The sequence below is a fragment of the Budorcas taxicolor genome, chromosome 3 (genome assembly GCF_023091745.1).
Source record: "Budorcas taxicolor isolate Tak-1 chromosome 3, Takin1.1, whole genome shotgun sequence".
Classification (NCBI taxonomy): Eukaryota; Metazoa; Chordata; class Mammalia; order Artiodactyla; family Bovidae; genus Budorcas; species Budorcas taxicolor.
The window spans coordinates 27,298,261-27,320,199 of record NC_068912.1 but is presented as its reverse complement, the minus strand read 5'-3'; positions in this window follow the sequence as shown (position 1 = coordinate 27,320,199).

The following is a 21,939-nucleotide window of genomic DNA, read 5'->3' as shown; positions in this document are numbered from 1 at the left end:
TCTCTAGAATCTCAGGGCAGTGAAAACCCCACAATCTGGATGATTCAGTCCAGGAGAAGGAGCTGCCAGGAGCCCATCAGACAAGATGGGGCTTCACAGGGATGGCTCAGGGCTGCAGAACAGGGCAGCGGGGCGGGGCCGGAGGAAAAGAGGAGCTGCATTCTGCTGACTCACCCATCACCGATGCTTGGCAAAGAGTACAGGCCTGAAGGCCCAAATGTAAGTGTATCTGAGGGGCAGGTATGGAGAGGTGGCCTGGGGCGCATGCATCCCATATGCACTTATTATTCCAATGAGCATGTTGCTCCTAATCTGAGTATACTGTGAGTAATAAAGAGCCGCTTGGGAATCTGGAGCTCTCATCCTGAAGTCAGATGCCTCAGCATCTGAGGCCTCTGCCTCCGCACATACCTCTGGCACCACCCACGCTCCTACCCTGGCTGGCGCTGGGCAACAGTACAAGCACAGGGCCAACTGCTTTGGCAGCCAAAACCCAGCTTCGTGAAGGGCAGCGGGCAGGTGGGCAGGTGCCCTCCCAACTGGTGCTAGGCCGAGCCACGCTATCCAGGGGGGTGCCCCGATAGTATGCCCACCCAGGTCAGGCTCCTCACGGATGATCTCAGACCCAAGACACAGCCATACCGGGGTGCACTGGTCTGAGCAGAGTTACAGCAGGCGGCTTGGGTATCTAGGAGAGAAGCTGAAGGAATCACCTCTTTCCACCCAGGCAGTCTGCTCGCCCCTTCCCATCTCCTCTTCGCTTTTTGAGTGCTCTTCAAGGCCCAGCTGCCTGCAGGCAGCAACTTGCCTCATCACTGCTGGACTCACACAGACATGTATGCCTACCCTCCTTTTTCCCTTTTGTCTTATGCTTTGATGAGATCTCTTCTCCACAGCAAAATGAAAATACTTAAGGAAGAGAGTATTTCTTTTTCCATAACAGCTTTCCTGAAATCTTCAGGACACAGTCCATGACTCAGAAATCAGCAGAAATATTTTCTCTGCCTCGTGAAATCATATTCATATGTAACATCATATCCACAAGCCTGGCCCTAACTCAGAGCCTTCCTGGATATTTAACATGTAGCTAATATTCCAGGCAGAAATTGTATGTAAGTGTTTTATTTTAAAAACAACACTTCCTCTAAGATTCTGCACTTCCACTGTAGGGGCAAGGGTTTAATCTCTGGGGGGTGGGGGGCGGATAACTAAGATCCCACGTGCTACATAGCAAGGCCAAAACAAAAAAAAAGTTAAAAAGTAAAAGAATAAAAACAACTCATGTTCAATGCAGAAAATAAGAAAATCATACCGAAAGAAATAAAAACCATCTATAGCCTAAACCCAGAAGTAACTCCTGGGAAATGTTGGCTCAGATGTTAAAGCTTCTGTCTACAATGCGGGAGACCTGGGTTCTATCCCTGGGTCGGGAAGATTCCCTGGAGAAGGAAATGGCAACCCACTCTAGTACTCTTGCCTAGAAAATCCCATGGATGAAGGAGCCTGGTGCAGGCTACTGCCCATGGGGTCACAAAGAGTTGGACACGACTGAGCGACTTCACTTCACTAATCTCCTGCTATTTTTCTATTTACATTTATTACTTTTTGTAAGATTGTCATCATGAAGTACATTTTGTTTTATAACCTGCTTAAAATATTGTGCAAAGAGATCAAACCAGTCAATCCTAAAGGAAATCAACCCTGAATATTCATTGGAAGGACTGATGCTGAAGCTGAAACTCCAATACTTTGGCCACCTGATGTGAAGAACTGACTCGTTGGAAAAGACCCTGATGCTGGGAAAGATTGAAGGCAGGAGGAGAAGGGGACAACAGAGGATGAGATGGTTGGATGGTATCACCGACTCGATGGACATGAGTTTGAGCAAGCTCCAGGAGTTGGTGATGGACAGGGAAGCCTGGTGTGCTGCAGTCCATGGGGTTGCAAAGAGTTGGACATGACTGAGCGATTGAACTGAACTAAACTTATTATGAATACATCATAATGCCATGAGATAATGTTTTGCAATTTCAATGGCTTGTATGTATTCTATCACATGGACTTAATAGATTTTATTTAATCAATACCCAATTGTTACTTCTATTGACAAATTTCAATTTGTAAATTAATAAATGATGTCACAATAAGAAGACTCTTGAGAGTCCCTTGGACTGCAAAGCGATCAAACCAGGCAATCATAAAGGAAATCAAACCTGAATATTCATTGGAAGGACTGATGTTGAAGCTGAAACTCCAATACCTTAAAGCTTACCTCCCTTGCAAACCCAAAGAAACACATTGAGTCAGTTGTCTTCTCTGGCCTTTTTCCCTGGGCTTCAGTTTCCTCATCTGCAGTTAAGGAGAATATTAGAACCCACGCAGTGGGGTGCATCAAACAAGATCAAGTACGCCAATGTGCCTTGGAACAGTCACGTGCTGACTTCAATTGCTAAGACCAGGAGCTTGAAGGAATAAGCTTCTGTTCCATTGAGCCCAAGGGACAATTCCCTGGAGATGTGGGGAAAACCAGAGTGTGGCTGCCATTGCCTCCTGCTCCCACAGCATCTGAGAACACCCGAGCTTCCCATTTGCACCTTTGTTCAACATTGAGGAGACCGCATAAGATCTAATTTCTGTGAGTCACAGGGAGAAAGGAAAGGTCTTTTCCTATTTAAATTCCAGGCCACCATGGTTTACTCTGCTGCTGCTGCTAAGTCGCTTCAGTCGTGTCCGACTCTGTGTGACCCCAGAGACGGCAGCCCACCAGGCTCTCCCATCCCTGGGATTCTCCAGGCAAGAACACCGGAGTGGGTTGCCACTTCCTTCTCCAACGCATGAAAGTGAAAAGTGAACGTGAAGTCACTCAGTCATGTCCGACTCTTCAAGACTCCATGGACTGCAGCCTACCAGGTTCCTCTGTCCATGGGATTTTCCAGATAAGAGTACTGGAGTAGGGTGCCATTGCCTTCTCCGATGGTTTACTTTACACATGGCCAACTCAATGCTTTTCATGGTCCTCCATGTCGTGGGAATTTCACTGTTCTATATTTGCAGGAAGCTTAATTGGCTCCACTGCTGGAGGATCTGTTTCTGCCATTTTCCTCTGCATTCGTGGCAGGCCTCGGAGGAGAAGCTGGAAATAATAGTGTCCCAAGGTGAAATGAGGTGACATGCTGGAAATAGTTTGGAAGAGGATAAAACGCTATACAGAGGTGAGCTCTAATCCTCATTCAGTTGTGACGGGAGGACTAGTTATGCAGGACAGCCTGGGGAGCAGAGTGTCAGGAAACATGAATTTTGGGGCAGGGATGATGTTGCATCCTGGCTTTGTCCCCTACTAATGAATGACCTTGGGCATGTTATTAATGTTTAATCCACCAAAGCCTCATTTCCCCTCTTCATGACATTTTTTTGAGCCTCTGAAATTGTCTTCTTTATCATGTGTTTGTTGTCAGCCTCGCCCCACTTGAAGGTAGGCTTCTAATGAGTCAAGGGGTATATTTGGTCTTGTTCATGGATAGATCCCTAAGACAAAGAAGAGTGTCTAGACTTCCACGGTCTTTGTTGAACAAAGAGTGATTCTGGCATCCCCTTAGGACACTGTCTCTAGGGATTCTGCTTTGTCCCTGTCCCTCTAACCACTTCAAGGGCAGTTCGACGCCCTACCCACAGTAAGCATGACAAGTCAGGGGTGTCAGTGGCAAAAAGACAGGAAAGGAGGGGGACCACTGGAAGAAGAATTTGCCTACATGAGTACAACAGCATCTTCCTTTAGGAAATGACCCATTCCTTTTTTTCGGAAAGTGTAACTACTAAAGAGATTGTGATTTTAGCATGTCTTAAGTCCCCATAGGCAGTAATTACTCCTAAAAAGGACTATTAACTTGAATTGTAAAACACTCCTTGCCTTTGAAGTACTACAAGAATGATCATTTTCCTATCCCTGCTGCTGCTGCTGCTAAGTCGCTTCAGTCGTGTCCAACTCTGTGTGACCCCATAGGCGGCAGCCCAGCAGGCTCCCCCATCCCTCGGATTCTCTGTGCAAAAACACTGGAGTGGGTTGCCATTTCCTTCTCCAATGCATGAACGTGAAAAGTAAAAGTGAAGTCACTCAGTCGTGTCCCACTCTTTGTGACCCCCATGGACTGCAGCCTACCCTACCCCCCCTAAAAAATTTTTATTGAATAACTCAAAGCCAGAAATCACCATACAGGCCAACCTGTTGATTGAATGAAGGAAGAGGAGAAGCTGGCTTGAATGAATGTGTATTGAGAGTCATCTACCTGCCAAGTATTGCAGGAGGCACGGTCACCTTTTCTCGAATGCTATGATGTGGGAATGATCACTGTTATTCAGGTGAGGAAATAGAGGGTTTGCCAAAAAACCAACCCAGCACTCAGAACATGTTTTGGAGCTAATAGATGGCTGATAAAAGCTCAGTCTGTGGCTGTAGATGTAAGGAGTTTATAAGTAATGGTAGTTTTTTAAAAAAGGTGGGAGCAGATCAGTTTGGGCATGATTATCCTGGCGTGGAGAGGATCTCCAGGCACTGCCCTCCCGGCCCTGAGCGAGTCAACATCTGGAATGAAGACTTAGAACATATGCCAGAGGATCTGTAATTAAAAAACAACCAAAAAACAAAACCTGGGAGAGTTATTATGCTAAATTATACTTCTGGATAAGGATCCAGAAGACCTTAATGGTTTATACGAGCAGCTAGATCTAAAATGATGCTCCCCCTCCACATTTACTGACGTTAAGCCAATTCATTTAAGTCTTGTCGGATTCATAAATCCAATTTTATAAGGAGGAGAGGGAGAACTTGCTCTGTAGTGCTTCATGTAATTAATTGGCTATGCAGTGACACTTACTCTCTTGTATTCTAATTACTGAGAAGAAGGAGGGGCAGTAAATGGCTGTGTCCAAAGGTAAGGCAATGACCCTAGCTGCAGGGCAGCCTCGGGCCAGCGGTCCAAACTATAGAACACCTCTCATTTACTAGGTATCCGGAGGAAATTACAGAAGTTATAGGGAGGTAGTTGTAGTTCTTACCAGATCATAATTGTTCCTATATAATAGAGATGTGGTGAAGATTTGAAAGAATAATAAATATAAAGAATTTAATGATGCCTAGTACAAAATAGGCAGCTGGTAGCTCAGACAGTAAAGAATTTGCCTGCAATTCAAGATAACAGGGTTCAGTCCCTAGGTGGGGAAGATCCCCTGGAGGAAGGCATGGCGACCCACTCCAGTATTCTTGCCTGGAGAATCCTACGGAAAGAGGAGTCTGGAGGGCTACAGTCCATAGGGCTGCAAAGAGTCAGACATGTCTGAAGTGACCTTAGCAGGCAGACAGTACATAATAAGTACTTAATAAATATGAGTTATTATTTTCAATTCTTCCATATTATAAATGTCTGTGTTCTACATTTTCCTTTATGTGAAGTATTTTTGTATTGAGGTTTATTTCTCTTTAGCTGAATTCCCAAAAGTTAGATCACCAAATCAAAAGATTTAAACAAAATCAAAGCGTATAAAGGGTATGATCTCTTCATACTTCATGTGTATTGCCAAAGTCTATTCCTAAGAAATTATAACAGTATCTACCACAGCCAGCCACAATGTGATTGGATTTTCAGTACTGTCACTAGCACTGGGTATTATTGGACTGGTTTTTAGAGATCATGAGTGATGAGTGCTCAGCTGTGTCCAACTCTCTGAGACCCAATGGACTGTAGTCCTCCAGGTTCCTCTGTTCATGGGATTCTCTAGGCAAGAATACTGGAGTGGTAGCCATTTCCTCCTCCTGTGGGATCGAATCCAGGGATTGAACCCGTGTTTCCTGTATCTCCTGCACTGCAGGCGAATTCTTTACCCAACTGAGCCACCACCTTGAAAGTGAAAGTGAAGTCACTCAGTCATGTCCAGCTCTTTGCGACCCCAGGTTCTTCTGTCCATGGGATTTTCCAAGCAAGAATACTGGAGTGGGTTGCCATTTCCTTCCCGACCCAGGGGATTTTCCCGACCCAGGGATCGAACCCAGGTCTCCGGCATTGAGGGCACACGCTTTACCGTCTGAACCACCAGGGAATCCACTCATTCCCTGCGAATGAGTGGGTTGGGTTAAGCTGGGAACAGGGCAGGGTCAAGCAACTGGGCTGAATGACCTCAAAGGCAAGAAAGGATGTCTAAGGATGAAGAGGGCAGAGATAAGGAAATAACAGAGGCCTGAGTGTTCCCAGGTGCTCACAGCAGCAAGGAGTGGGGCTGCAGGATGCACTTTGACTCTCCAAGAGTGCTGCAGATAAAGCATAGATAAGATAAGAAATCTCTGAGGCTTGAGTAACTAGCTGGTGCTGATGGAAGAAAAGAAAGGCAGGTGACAGGTGGGGAAAGCTCATGGAAGCCCAGCCCGTGGACCCTGGCAGTCAGTGTGTGTTAAGAGTCATAAAAGGAAGGATGAAAAGCACACCTTCTGACAAAGAAATTAGGAAAAGAGATCTGGGAGATTTGGAACCCCAAAATCCTTAGAGTGCGAAGACTATCCCACGATTGATAAGAGGTAGTGCTGTGCAATATGTAGAGAGAGAAAGCAAGAAACTGAAATTCCCAAGATCGGAGGCCCAGAGAAATCCGATACCTGGTACGATGTTTGGGGAAAGGTAATGTACAGGTGTGTGAGCTGGGCTAGGCCAGAAAGCACAGGTCTCCCAGAGCTCCCATCAGCTCAGAAGTCTGTGGTCCGTATGCATTGCTTCTAACCCAAACACTGAGACTCAAGTTCTGGTACATAGGTGTATTCTCAGAGAATTAATGCTCAGCATTTAAAATTGGAACTGACCAAGAAATGGGGGACCTGGAGTCAGTCACCCACTCATGGTGTAAGGAAGTGAAATCAAGCAGGAACCTGTGGGGCTCTTGGGCCTGGAAGCCTTTCTCTGTTCCCTGTTCCTTGTTTGTAGGGAACAGACTCCAGCCTCCATGACCTTTCCTGAGTCCCAAAGGGCAGATTAAAACAGCTGCTAATCAAGGAAGCGAAGGGATGCAGAGACAAGGGAGGAGCAGCCATGAAATGATAGTTTTGGGGAAAGGTATTGATTCTAACTCAAGGGATATATCATAACACTATCTTTTGAGCTCTTTATAGCACTAAAGTGAATGTGGAAGTGTTAGTTATTCTTTGCGACCCCATGGACTGTAGCCCGCTAGGCTCCTCTGTCCTTTGGATTTCCCAGGCAAGAATACTGGAGTGGATAACCATTCCCTTCTCCAAGGGATCTTCTTGACCCGGGGATCAAATCCAGGTCTCCTGCATTGCAGGCAGAACTAAAATCCCCAATAAGTGAAAGAGGTCAGAGAAGACTGTCCGAGACCAGATTTTTCCAGAAAAACATCTATTTCTGCTTTATTGACTATGCCAAAGCCTTTGACTGTGTGGATCACAATAAACTGTGGAAAATTCTGAAAGAGATGGGAATACCAGACCACCTGACCTGCCTCTTGAGAAACCTGTATGCAGGTCAGGAAGCAACAGTTAGAACTGGACATGGAACAACAGACTGGTTCCAAATAGGAAAAGGAGTACATCAAGGCTGCATATTGTCACCCTGCTTATTTAACTCATATGCAGAGTACATCATGAGAAATACTGGGCTGGAGGAAGCACAACCTGGAATCAAGATTGCCAGGAGAAATATCAATAACCTCAGATATGCAGATGACACCATCCTTATGGTAGAAAGTGAAGAAGAACTAAAAAGCCTCTTGATGTAAGTGAAAGAGGAGAGTGAAAAAGTTGGCTTAAAGTTCAACATTCAGAAAACGAAGATCATGGCATCCGGTCCCATCACTTCATGGGAAATAGATGGAGAAACAGTGAAAACAGTGTCAGACTTTATTTTGGGGGGCTCCAAAATCACTGCATATGGTGATTGCAGCCATGAAATTAAAAGATGCTTACTCCTTGGAAGAAAAGTTATGACCAACCTAGATAGTATATTCAAAAGCAGAGACATTACTTTGCCGACTAAGGTCCGCCTAGTCAAGGCTATGGTTTTTTCTGTGGTCATGTATGGATGCAAGAGTAGGACTGTGAAAAAGGCTGAGCACCAAAGAATTGATGCTTTTGAACTGTGGTTTTGGAGAAGACTCTTGAGAGTCCCTTGGACTGCAAGGAGATCCAACCAGTCTATTCTGAAGGAGATCAGCCCTGGGTTTTCTTTGGAAGGAATGATGCTAAAGCTGAAACTCCAGTACTTTGGCCACCTCATGCGAAGAGTTGACTCATTGGAAAAAACTCTGATGCTGGGAGGGATTGGGGGCAGGAGGAAGGGGACGACTGAGGATGAGATAGCTGGATGGCATCACGGACTCAATGGACGTGAGTCTGAGTGAACTCCGGGAGATGGTGATGAACAGGGAGGCCTGGCGTGCTGCGATTCATGGGGTCACAAAGAGTCGGATATGACTGAACGACTGAACTGAACTGAACTGAACTGAGCAACTGAACTGAACTGAAGAGCAGCTCATCAAGAGATTACCTGAAATCAGATTAAAGAAGTACAGACCCTGCAAACACCCTAATCTTATCAGCAACCCATCCTTTGAACCATTGCTATAAAACTCCTTACCAAATCCTCCTGGGTGGGACATAGAGTTTTCAAGGGCAGGAGCCTGCTGTTTTCCCCTTTGCCTGGCAAAGTAACAAAGCTATTCTTTTCTGCCATACCCCAAACTCTATCTCCAAATTCAATTCATCACTGGTACACAAAGTTTGAGTTTTTCACATCAGAAGTGATTTTCAAAATTTAGAAGGCAGAAGAATCACATGTATGTGTTGGCATGTGTTGTCAGTTAAATGCCAGCTCCTAAGCCACCCCTCAGAGATGCATTTGGGTAGGTCCGAGTGGAGTCCAGAGATCTGTGCCTTAAACGTTCCTGATGATTCTGCTGTAAGGTGTCAATGGGCTGCCCTTTGAGAGTCATCTGTGCTGTGTATTTGGTCTCTGTGAAACCTCTGAGTTTGATACTCACACACCTCACGTGACACTCCTGGGAGGGACCTGGCCATTTCCAGAGTCAGGGCCGTGCAGTGATCTGAAGAGGCTATGTCTATGGCCCTACGAGTGTAGCTTGCAGACTTCCAAATACTAAAGCACAATTAGCCAAGAGTCCCAGTTCTACATTTGAAATCAACAGCTGAACTTCCCTGGTGGTCTAGTAGCTAAGACTCCACACTCCCCACAGAGGGGTCCCAGGTTCGACCTCTGGTCAGGGAATTAGATCCCACAGGGTGCAACTAAAGATCCTGCATGCTGCAACGAAGACCTAGTGCAATCAAATAAATAAATATAAATAAATATTTAAAAAAAAAACCCAGTTACATCTGCACCTGATCCCATGGGCTCTTCCCTGCAGTGACTGAGCACATTGAGTGCCCACAAGGGAGACCCAATCCTGGGGCACCCAGACTCCTCTGAGAGCCAGCCTTGGCCTGAGGACTCAATGATGGCTTCACTGAAATATCCTTAGACTGTAGTGTTGTCTAGGACTTTCCCACTCAATCTTCTTTCTCTCTCTCCTTCACTGGAGGTCAGGCATGCAGAGACTGATGGCCCTCCAGCCTTATCTGACTTCCTATCTATTTCACAAAGGCTACTACAATCCTTGTACAATCCTTTACTACAATCCCTTCTATAATCCTTGCAACTTAATCCCATCTTGCTGTCTGCTTCTCAGAGGACCTGACTAATACAATGGCCCCGAACACCCCTGAAACAGCCACTCAATGGATACTGCCAAGTCAGAAAAACAGACCATGATTTCAGAAGGCCTGTGTGGCTTGACCCACACAAGGGAGGCCCATATTAGATGGTGTTGTTTTCTGATATGGCCCTGAGCACTTGAGCAGGAAGGGGTACCTAGTGGTTGGAGAGCACTGGCAACAGATCCCTGGGGGGACAGTAAAGGGGTGTTTCAGAGTCCTGGGCCCAGCCTTCAGAATGATGAGAAGAATTGTATCACCTGAATGGATGAACTCAGAATCTTGAAAGATACTGCTTTCCCCAAACCACTAAATGAGATCTGGGAAAATAAAGCAAGAACCTTTGACTGGTCCCACACCTTCCTTCCCCACCCTCAAGTTCCAGGTGACTGAAGCCCCAGGGGCAATGGGTGGGCCTGGGGGTGCCTCCAGCCTGGGGCTGGGCTCTGCTTTCCTGCCTTGCTCTCACAGCCTCCATCCTCAGGAGCTGGCAGCCCGACAGGACATGTCAACCTCAGAGGGAAAAAGACAGGGTCGTCTCCAGAAACTCACTCAGAAGAACAAGGAGGGACTCATTAATAGGCCAAAGAGTATAACTTGAAAGGTGAGGTGGGAAGAAGGAAGGTAAATAAAAACAACCAGAGCAACTCTAGGTAGAGGTGCAGGCTGGTGCCCCCAGTACAAGGGCCACTGGCTCTCCTCTGTTGCCAACAACAATACAGAACGAGGTGTGGCAGGCAATCTGTGTGTCTTCTAGGCAAATGCCTGTGATTCTCCCTGACAGGGATGGGCTGGCTTGTGCGAAGTGCCAGCTCCACTGTGGGCAATACAGGACTTGCTGATCGTATGGCAGTAAGGGAAAGACACCTCTTCCTTCTGTGGGTGTGTTTTCCCTGAGGGTTCTCGTTCCTTCTGAGGAAATCAGTGTGTGTGTGTGTTCAAGCTCCCCAACTGCAGGCTCCATCCTGGAAGATGAATGTTGTGTTTAACCCCTTAGCGGGATCCCATGTGAGGTCAGTCACTCAGTGCTTGGGAGAGGGGTGGACTCAAGGCCTCAGCCCAGGAGGAAAGAGGGGACCCGGGCACAGCGAGGTGAGCAGAAGGGGTGCAGACCAGCCTAATCCCCTTCTTGGGGATTGTTCTCTGTTCTGGAGGAAAAACTGTACTTAGCTAATAGTTCAGACATTTCCCTGCTGCACTGTAGCCCCCTTGGGGGTTTTCCTCGGCTGATGGACTAACCGAGCTTCAGGAACCCTGTGGTGGGGAATGGCCAGGCGGCAAAGGGGCAAGGAGGATGCCCACAGGAGGGGCCAGGTGTCTCCCAGGTGCTGCTTCCTAGATATGCACCCAGTGAACTTGGGCTGGGAGGGCTTTAACCTGTGATGGGGGTGGAAGAAGCAGCCAGGATTACGAGGCAGGAGGGACATGGGGCAGTCAGCCCGCTATACATGAGAGAAAGAGAAGAACCCCTGGAGAAACCGGTCATCCCTGTAACATGTGAGTCACAGCATGTCCTGCCTTCTTCACTTAAGACCCTCAAATGGCCTTCAGTCACTCAGAGAAAAGAGCTAAGGTCTTCACAGTGGGCTGAAAGGCTGATACTGGTAATATGTGTCACTCAAAAAGGATATGTTGGGACTTTCTGGTGGTCCAGTGGATAAGACTCCATGCTTCTACTGCAGGGGGCCTGGGTTTGATCCCTGGTCAGGAAACTAGATCTCACATGCTGCAATCTGACAATACCGCATGCTGCAGTAAAGATCAAAGATCCTGTGAGCCGCAACTAAGACCTGATGCGGTGAAACAAGTAAGTGTAATTTTTAAAAAAGATGTGTTGAAGTCCTAGCCCCCAGGACCTCAGAATGTGGTCTGATTTGGAGACAGGGTCTTTCTAGAGGTCATCAAGTTAAAATGAAGTCATTATGAAAAGAGGGTATCCAGACACAAATGTGTGAACAAGGAGAAAGCCTCAAGGAGATGGGATTGATGCTGCCACAAGCCAGGGAACCACCAGAAGCCAGGAGGGAGGCCTGGTGCATCCTTCTCTGGCTCCTTCAGACCCCTACCTCTCAGGCTTCTGGCTTCCAGAACTAGATACATTTCTATTGATGAAGCCACTCAGCTTGCGGTACTTTGGTATGACGACACTCGAAAACAGAGGCTCACACAACTGTCCCCCTGAACGACTGCCTCTCCTTACTCTCTCCCTCGAGCAACCAGCCTCCTTCTGCTCTGCAGATTCACAGGTGCCCCTCTACCTCAGGGGCCTTGCAAAGCTGTCCTCTCTGCCAGGAAAGTTCTTCCTCCAGAAATCTGCCTGGCTTCCTTCTTCACATCCTTCAGTTCAGTTCAGTTCAGTTCAGTCGCTCAGTCGTGTCCGACTCTTTGCAACTACATGAGTTGCAGCACGCCACGCCTCCCTGTCCATCACCATCTCCCGGAGTTCACTCAGACTCACGTCCATTGAGTCCGTGATGCCATCCAGCCATCTCATCCTTGGTCGTCCCCTTCTCCTCCTGCTCCCAATCCCTCCCAGCATCAGAGTCTTTTCCAATGAGTCAACTCTTCGCATGAGGTGGCCAAAGTACTGAAGCTTCAGCTTTAGCATCATTCCTTCCAAAGAAATCCCAGGGCTGATCTCCTTCAGAATAGACTGGTTGGATCTCCTTGCAGTCCAAGGGACTCTCAAGAGTCTTGTCCAACACCACAGTTCAAAAGCATCAATTCTTTGGCACTCAGCTTTTTTCACAGTCCAACTCTCACATCCATACATGACCACAGGAAAAACCATAGCCTTGACTAGACGGACCTTTGTTGGCAAAGTAATGCCTCTGCTTTTGAATATACTATCTAGGTTGGTCATAACTTTTCTTCCAAGAAGTAAGCGGCTTTTAATTTCATGGCTGCAGTCACCATATGCAGTGATTTTGGAGCCCCCCCAAAATAAAGTCTGACACTGTTTCTACTGTTTCCCCATCTATTTCCCATGAAGTGATGGGACCGGATGCCATGATCTTCGTTTTCTGAATGTTGAGCTTTAAGCCAACTTTTTCACTCTCCTCTTTCACTTTCATCAAGAGGCTTTTTAGCTCCTCTTCACTTTCTTCCATAAGGGTGGTGTCATCTGCATATCTGAGGTTATTGATATTTCTCCCGGCAATCTTGATTCCAGCTTGTGTTTCTTCCAGTCCGCATTTCTCATGATGTACTCTGCATATAACTTAAATAAGCAGGTGACAATATACAGCCTTGATGTACTCCTTTTCCTACTTGGAACCAGTCTGTTGTTCCATGTCCAGTTCTAACTGTTGCTTCCTGACCTGCATACAGATTTCTCAAGAGGCAGGTTAGGTGGTCTGGTATTCCCATCTCTTTCAGAATTTTCCATAGTTTATTGTGATCCACACAGTCAAAGGCTTTCAAGTCTTTACATAAACATAGCCTTCTCCGTGTGGCTTTTCCTCACCACTTTGCTAAAAACAGAAACCTTCTCTCCATCCATACCTTCTGATTCCTTACTCCCCTCTGTTCGTTCCCCATCTCCTTTATCACCTAGTAAACTGCAGACTTTCCTTATTTATTATCCTTAGTGTTTCTTGTCTGTTCTCCCCCCATAAGAAATTGCGTTCTTACCAGGACAGAGACCTCTGTCTCTTTAGTTCTCTGATTGCCTAGCACAGTGTCTGGCACATTTTCTTGTTGTTTGGTCACCAAGCTGTGTCCAACTCTTTTGTGATCCCATGAACTGTAGCCCGCCAGGTTCCCCTGTAATGGGATTTCCCAGGTAAAAATACTGGAGTGGGTTGCTGTTTCCTTCTCCAGGGGATCTTCCTGACTCAGGGATCAAACCTGAGTTTCCTGTGTTGGCAGACGGATTCTTTACCACTGATAGAAGACACTTGATACATACTGAGCAAATGCAGGATGTTGAGTGGCTGGGGTGTGTGAGTGCTCATGAATATGTCCATTCCATGCAAAACACTGCTTGATACCCATGGAATGTTCTCGACAGCCCATGCTGTCGAGCCCATGAGAACTATGGTCCTCATTCTACATGAATGAGGAAATTAAGACTCATAGAAGTTAAGGGCGTTGCCTATGCTGGTGCAAACCAGGACTGGAACCCGTGTTCACATTCCTGGCTTTTGGCTGAAGCTACACCAGCTCTTCACTGGGCATTGCCAGGGGGCTCTGTCTGAGAGAGAATGCTCTCAGCCTAGTTTGCTAGGGCTCAGGGTTGGGGACCAGGGCAGCTGCTACTCTGCTGCCCAAGGAAAGCATTCCCCAGTGCTATGGCTGGCCGCTGCCCAGCTGGTTTTCTCTCAAGCATCCAGGCTTGGCTCCCTGGTGATCAATTGGGTCCAGATCACTCTGGATCTGCCACTCACACGTGTGCTGGGGAGGGTGAGAGAAAGAGAAGACGGGAGAGGGCAGTAAATGAGGGCAGGGTGAAGCAGGCTGTTGAAATTCTAGACTTGCCAGGAGCCAACTGGGCCGGGAGACTGGTGTCCCTGGCTGTGCTCAGCAGGCACCCAGTGGGCAGAAATCCCATTGCCTGGCCTTCCTGGGGTGGGGGTAGAAGGGCAGACTGTAGCTCTGTAGTTGTATTGTGATGGCGAAGGAGGAAACAAGAGCAGCTGATCCAGCCTGGATCGGGGGTGCCCACGTGCACACAGATAGGCCTTTGTATCCTGGGCCCAGACAACAGGCCACATTCTTCCCCCACCTCAGTGACGTCCTTCACGGACATGTCCCCGGAGCGAGTTTTCAAAGGCTTGATCAGCTGTGGATCAAATGACATGGCATTCCCTCCACTGCCCCCTCTTTGCTTAGGCTGCACCTTCTTTTTGTGGTCTCGAGCGCAGAATGGGTGGCTGGCCCCAGCCCTGCCCTGGGTCTGCTTACAGGGCTCCCTGCACAGCTGCAGGCCTCCAACCTCAGGCCTGGAATCTCAGAACACAGCAGCTGGATGGGCCCCAGGGCAAGTCCAGCCCTAGGTGTTAAGGAGAGGTGATGGTGTCAGGGCTTCCCAGGAGGCTCAGCGGTAAAGAATCCACCTGCTATGCAGGAGATGCAGGAGACTCGGGCTCAGTTCCTGGGTCGGGAAGATCTCCTGAAGGAGGAGATGGCAACCCACTCCAGTCCTCTTGTCTGGAGAATCTCATGGGCAGAGGAGCCTGGAGGGCTATTAATACAGTACTTGGGGGTCACAAAGTTGGACAGGACTGAGTGACTGAGCACGATGGAGTCAGAGATGCAGCCACACTCAGCCCCAGAGCCCCTCCCCGCAGAGCAGTGGCCTTTCTGTTAACAGGGCAATATTGTCCCAGGAACCTGGTGGTTACAGCAGCCCTGCCTCAGGGTCTGGACCACCTACCAGAGATGCCTGAGGGGGAGGGGCTCTTCATGAGAATATACTTAACTCTTAGCAGTGTGACTCCCAGTCCTGCCTGCCTGCTTTCCAAAGCCAGTGGCTTTACTTAACCCAAGCCAAATGCAGGAAACAGGAAGCACCCCAGGATGTTGCTTGCTAGCCCTACACTGCGAATCTACTGAGGAGCAGTTACCTGCAAAGTGCATGCTCTCTGGATGTAGAATACGTCCCGGAAAAACCAATATGGCTACTGCTATGGACTGAATGTTGGTTCAGTTCAGTTCAGTCGCTCCGTCGTGTCCGACTCTTTGTGACCCCATGAATCACAGCACGCCAGGCCTCCCTGTCCATCACCAACTCCCGGAGTTCACTCAGACTCACGTCCATCGAGTCCGTGATGCCATCCAGCCATCTCATTCTCCGTCGTCCTCTTCTCCTCCTGCCCCCAATCCCTCCCAGCATCAAAGTCTTTTCCAATGAGTCAACTCTTCGCATGAGGTGTTGGTATCTCCTCTAAATCTTCATGTTAAAGTCCTAAAATTTCCACTGTGATGGTATTTGAGATGGGACCTTTGGGAAGTGATTAGATTTAAAAGAGGTCATGAGGGTGAGTCCCCCATTAGGGAATTAGTTCCCTTGTAAGAAGACATGGAGACCAGAGCTCTCTCTCTACTCTGTGAGGACACAGTAAGCAAGTGGTCATCTGCAAGTCAGGAAAAGAGCCCCTTTACAGACACTCAGGCCTTTCCTGGTGACTCAGCAGTAAAGAATTCGCCCACAATGCAGGAGATGAGGGTTCGATTTCTGGTTTGACAAGATCCCCTGAGGAAGGAAATGGCAACTCTCTGCAGTATTCTTGCCTGGGAAATCCCATGGACAGAGGATCCTTGTGGGTTCAGACTAAACAACATCCTAGGCACTAAATCTGCAAGCACCTTGTTCTTGGACTTAGAGTGTCCAGAACTGCAAGAAATAAACATCTGTCACGTTTTGTTACAGCAACTTTCGCAGACTAAGACAGCTGCCTTCCCTGTTTCTCCAGGTCATGCTTTCAGAGTTGAAAGACCTGGGGTTCTATTCCCAAGTATGGCAACTTCAAACGGCAAGATCTTGGAAAAGAAGGCACCCTCTCTAACCCTTCATGTAAAATGAGGCTTACGATCTCTGCCCTGGGTACGTCTCAGACCACTGTGAAGAATCAAATAAAACCATGCAAGTGAAATACTATTAGGAGAGCGGCAATGACTGCAACTACTGCCGTTATCACGTCGTACGATTACTCCTGCTACTGCCAACAACAGTGGCCAAGCCCTGAGCAGCTGCTTCAGGTGCCAGACACTGTCTCACTGACTTCCAGTATAAAGACTCTTTATACCTGAAGATATGTGAAAGCATAAAACTAAGTTTAAATTATATATTTGTGTTGGTTATAATCGTGTTTAAATGCATTTTAAAATGTCCCATGTACAATTTATTTTCTATCAAAAAACGCTTGGGTATAGATTAAAAAACAAAAAACAAAAAACACAAACGCTTGGCACCCTTCTGGATTTACAGCCCTCCTGTAACAACAACTGTAGTTTCTCTCATTCAATTAAATCCTCTAAAGAATCCTATGATGTGGGTAGTTTCCCCATTTTACAGATGAAAATAATGAGGATCAGCAATACCACGTACTTAGGAAACGGTGGAGCCAAGATCCAATAACAGATTGACTCCAAATTTTGTGTCCTTCCTATTGCACTACACCAAACATCTTCCAAACCTAGAAAAAGTTAAGCACATCTTCAGGTTAGATGGGGCCTTCCCGGGTGGCACTGTGGTAAAGAACATGCTTGCCAATGCAAGAGGCATAAGAGACGCAGGTTCAGTCCCTGGGTTGGGAAGATCCCCTGGAGAAGGACGTGAAAACCCACTCCATTATTCTTGCCTGGACAATCCCATGGACAGAGGAGCCTGGTGGGCTATAGTCCATAGTGTCAAAAAGAGCTGGACACGACTGAAGTGACTTAGCACGCACGTACGAAGCTTAGATGATTGACTTGAGACTTTCCCTCTTTTCTAATGTATGTATTAGTGTTATGAATTTCCCTGTAAACACTGCGTTAAAAAAACTAAACTATAGTTGATTTACAACATCATCTTTGTTTCAGGTATACAACAGCAACTCAACATTTTTGTAGATTATACTCCATTCAACATCACCACAAAATAGTGGGTATATTGTGCTGTACAATACCTCCCTGTACCTTTTTTTAGTGGTCCTTCTAATTTATTTTTTTTAATTTATTTTTAATTGGAGGATAATTGCTTTACAATATTGTGTTGACTACTGCCATAGATCAGCATGAATTGGCCATAAGTATATATATGTCCCCTCCCTCTTGAACCTCCCCCCACCCCTTCAGGTTGTTATAGAGCACGGACTGAGCTCCCTGCATCATATAGCAAATTCCCCATCGATATATAGTTTACCTATGGCAATGCATGGGTTTATGCTCTGATGCTACTCTCTCAATCCGTCTCACCTTCTCCATTCATTTCATGACAGTAGTTTGTACCTCTCAATCCCTAATCCCACCTCACTTCTCCCCACTGGTAATCACCCGTCTGTTCTCTGTATCTGTGAGTCTGTTTCTGTTTTACTGTGCTACATTTTAATTACCTTTAGTTTCAAATAGTTTTAAAAGTCTCCCTTGGGAGTTCCTCTTTGATTTATGGATTATTTAGAACTGTGTTCATTAGTTTCCAACTTTGGGGCATTTTGCTGTTTTCTTTCTGTCACTGATTACCAGTTTGAGTTCCTTGTGGGAAGGCAATCTGTATTTTTTTCAGTTCTTTATAGTCTGTTGAGCTTTATTTTATGGACCAGGATAAGATCTACTGACACCTTTGTTTAATGGACACTTGAAAAGCATACATATTTTGCTATTATTGGATGGAGTATTATACAGTGATTAGGTTCCGTTTTTTGATGGTGTTGCTGAGTTCTGCATCCTTTCTGATTTCATATCTAGTTGTTCCATCAGTTGTTAAGAGAGAAGGCTGCTGAAATTTCCAACCATAATTATGGGTTTGTCACTACTCCTTTCAGGCTATTCGTTCTTGCTTTGCATAATTGGCATTGTTTGGTGCACACAGCTTTAGGATTTCCACATCTCCTTGGTAGACGGACCCTCTTATTATAACGTAATGTCCATATCTGATTCTGGTAATTTTATTTGCTCTATATTGATATAGTCACTTTATCCTATATTGATATAGTCACTCGTACATTTTACTTAATGTTTGCATGATAAATATTTTCACATTATTTTGCTTTCAACCTGTTTACATTATATTTGAAGTGAGTGTCTTATGGGCATTATATAGTTGATTTTTTTTTTTTACTTCACTCTGCTAATCTGCCTTTATATTGATGTAGTCAATCTATTTACATTTAATGTAAATACTAATGTTAGGACTTACTTAAGTCTTCCATTTTGTTTTTTGTTACCTGTTTCTTCTCTCTGATTTTCATTTCTCTTTTCTTTTTCCTGCTTTCCTATGGGTTACTAAACCATTTTTTAGGTTTCCATTTTTATTCACCTATCTTGTCTTCAAGTGTATCTTCTTGTGCTTAGGGGTTTCCCAGGTGGTGGTGGTGCTGCTGCTGCTAAGTCGCTTCAGTCATGTCCAACTCTGTGTGACCCCATAGACGGCAGCCCACCAGGCTCCTCCATCCCTGGGATTCTCCTGGCAAAAACACTGGAGTGGGCTGCCATTTCCTTCTCCAATACATGAAAGTGAAAAGCGAAAGTGAAGTTGCTCAGTTGTGTCCAACTCTTAGTGACCCCATGGACTGCAGCCCACCAGGCTCCTCCATCCCTAGTGGTAAAGAACCCTCCTGCCAATGCAGGAGACATAAGAGACGCTATATATACGTGACACCACAGTCTACTGGTGCCATAATTTTACCAATTCAAGTAAGTGTAAAAACCTTACTCCCTTTTATATCTGTCTACCTCCCTTCTTTAATTATACTTTTCTTAGATATTTTCTCTACATACTTAGAACCACATCAGAAGTATTATAATTTGTGCTTCAATCATATAACCTAACTTAGAAGATTAAAGACTCCTCTTTGCCCTCATATTATTGCTTACTGTGCTTTTTTCCTCTTCCTGACATTCCAAGATTCCTTTGTTCATTGTTTCCTTCTGTTAAAGAACCTCCTTTAGCCATTCTTTTAGGATAGGGCCTGATGGTGACAAATTACCTTAGTTTCACTTCATTTGAGAATATCTTCATGTTCCCTGCATTCCTGAAGGATATTTTCCTTGGATACAACATTCAAGGAATATTCTGGGTTAACATCTTTCAGCACTTGAGAAATTGTGCCACTTCGTTCTGACCTCCATGGTTTCTAATAAGAAATCCACTATCATTTGAACTCTTCTCCTCCTAGAGGTAAAAGACTGTTTCTCTCTCTCTCTGTGCTTTTAAGATTTTTTTTTCCTGTTTTTAGCTTTCTGAAGTTTTACTAAGATATGTCCTAGTGTGATTTTGGTTAGCATTCACTTACTTTCTTGAATCTGTGGGGTTTTATATTTTGCCAAATTGGGGGGATTTTCAGTCAGTTCTTTGAGTACTTTCTCAGTTCAGTTCAGTCTCTCAGTCGTGTCTGAATCTTTGCAGCCCTATGGACTGCAGCACACCAGGCTTCCCTGTCCATCACCAATTCCTGGAGTTTGCTCAAACTCATGTTCATTGAGTCTGTGATGCCATCCAACCGTCTTATCCTCTGTTGTCCCCTTCTCCTGCCCTCAATCTTTCTCAGCATCAGGGTCTTTTCTAGTGAGTCAGTTCTTCACATCAGGTAGCCAAAGTATTGGAGTTTCAGCTTCACCATTAGTCCTTTCAATGTATATTTAGGACTGATTTCCTTTAAGATGGACTGGTTGGATCTCCTTGCAGTCCAAGGGACCCTCAAGACTCTTCTCCAACACCACAGTTCAAAAGCATCAATTCTTTGGCACTCAGCCTTCTTTATGGTCCAACTCACACATCCACACATGACTACTGGAAAAACCATAGCTTTGACTAGACGGACTTTTGCCGGCAAAGTAATATCTCAGCTTTATAATATGCTCTCTAGGTTTGTCATAGCCTTTCTTCCAAGGAACAAGCATCGTTTAATTTCCTGGCTTCAGTCACCATCTGCAGTGATTTTAGAACCCAAGAAAAGAAAGTCTGTCATTGTTTCCATTGTTTCCCCATCTATTTGCCATGAAGCGATGGGGCCAGATGCCATGATCTTAGTGCTTTGAATCTGAGTTTTAAGCAGCTTTTTCTCTCTAGTCTTTCACTTTCATGAAGAGGCTCCTCAGTTTCTCTTCTCTTTCTGCCATAAATGTGGTGTCATCTGCATATCTGAGTTTACTGATATTTCTCCCAGCAATCTTGATTCTAGCTTGTGCTTCATCCAGCCCAATATTTTGCATGATGTACTCTGCATATAAGTTAAATAAGCAGGGTGACAAGATACAGCCTTGATGTACTCCTTCCCCAATTTGGAACCAGTCTGTTGTTCCATATCCAGTATTTTCTCAGACTTATTCTTTTTTCCCTCTCCCACTGGGACTCTTGTAGTACAAATGTTCAATCCTTTATTATAGTCCCACTAGTGTCAAGATTCAGTTTATTTTATCTCAGTGTATTTCACCTTTGTTATTTTGAATGATGCTAATTTGGGTATTAAAAAGGAGAAACATTACTTTGTTGACAAAGGTCTGTATAGTCAAAGCTATGGTTTTTCCAGTAGTCATGTATGGATGTGAGAGTTGGACCATAAAGAAGGCTGAGCACCAAAGAATTGATGCTTTTGAACTATGTGTTGGAGAAGACTCTTGAGAGTCCCTTGGACTGCAAGGAGATCAAACCAGTCAATCCTAAAGGAAATCAATCCTGAATATTCTTTAGAGGGACTGATGGTGAAGCTGAAGCTCCAATACTTTGGCCACCTGATGCGAAGAACAGACTCTGGAAAAGACTCTGGTGCTATGAGATGGTTGGTTGGTATCACTGACTCAATGGACATGAGTTTAAGCAAACACTGCGAGATGGTGATGGACAGAGAAGCCTGGTGAGCTGCAGTCCGTGGGGTCACAAAGAGCTGGACACGACAGAGCATCTGAACAACAACAAATTTGTGTAAATTCTATTGTTCTATCTTCAAGCTCACCGATCCTTTCCTTTTCTCTTCCATTTTCTTGTTGAGCTTTATATTTTAGTTATTGTAGTTTTCAGTCCTAAAATTTTCATTTGGCTCTTCTTTATACCTTCTATTTCCTTACCGAGACTCTTTATGTTTTCCTTTGTTTTAAGCATGTTAATAAATTTTTATGAGAGCTGGTTTAAAATCTTTGATATATAATTCAAAATTTCTGTCACCTTGGTGTTGGCGTCTATTGTCTCTCTTCATTCAGTGTGAAATCCCCATGGATCTTGGTATAATGAGTGATTGTTCTATTGAAACATGGACATTTGGAGTGTAGCGCTGTGAAATTCTGGGTCTGATTGAAGCTTTCTGTTTTCACTGGCTTTCTCTGACACTGCTCCAGCATGGAAAGAGGGGGTAAGAGGGCACTTCTTTATAGCTATGTGGGTATAGAAGACCAGATTCCCTGCTTGGTCTCTGCTGACACTGGAGGGCAGGGGTTCCTCATTAATGCTGGGCAGAGGTGGGAGCTCCAGCACCTCACTATGCCTCCACTGATGCCTTCTTGGCTGGAAGAAATTAGATTGCTTCATTACTGCTCCC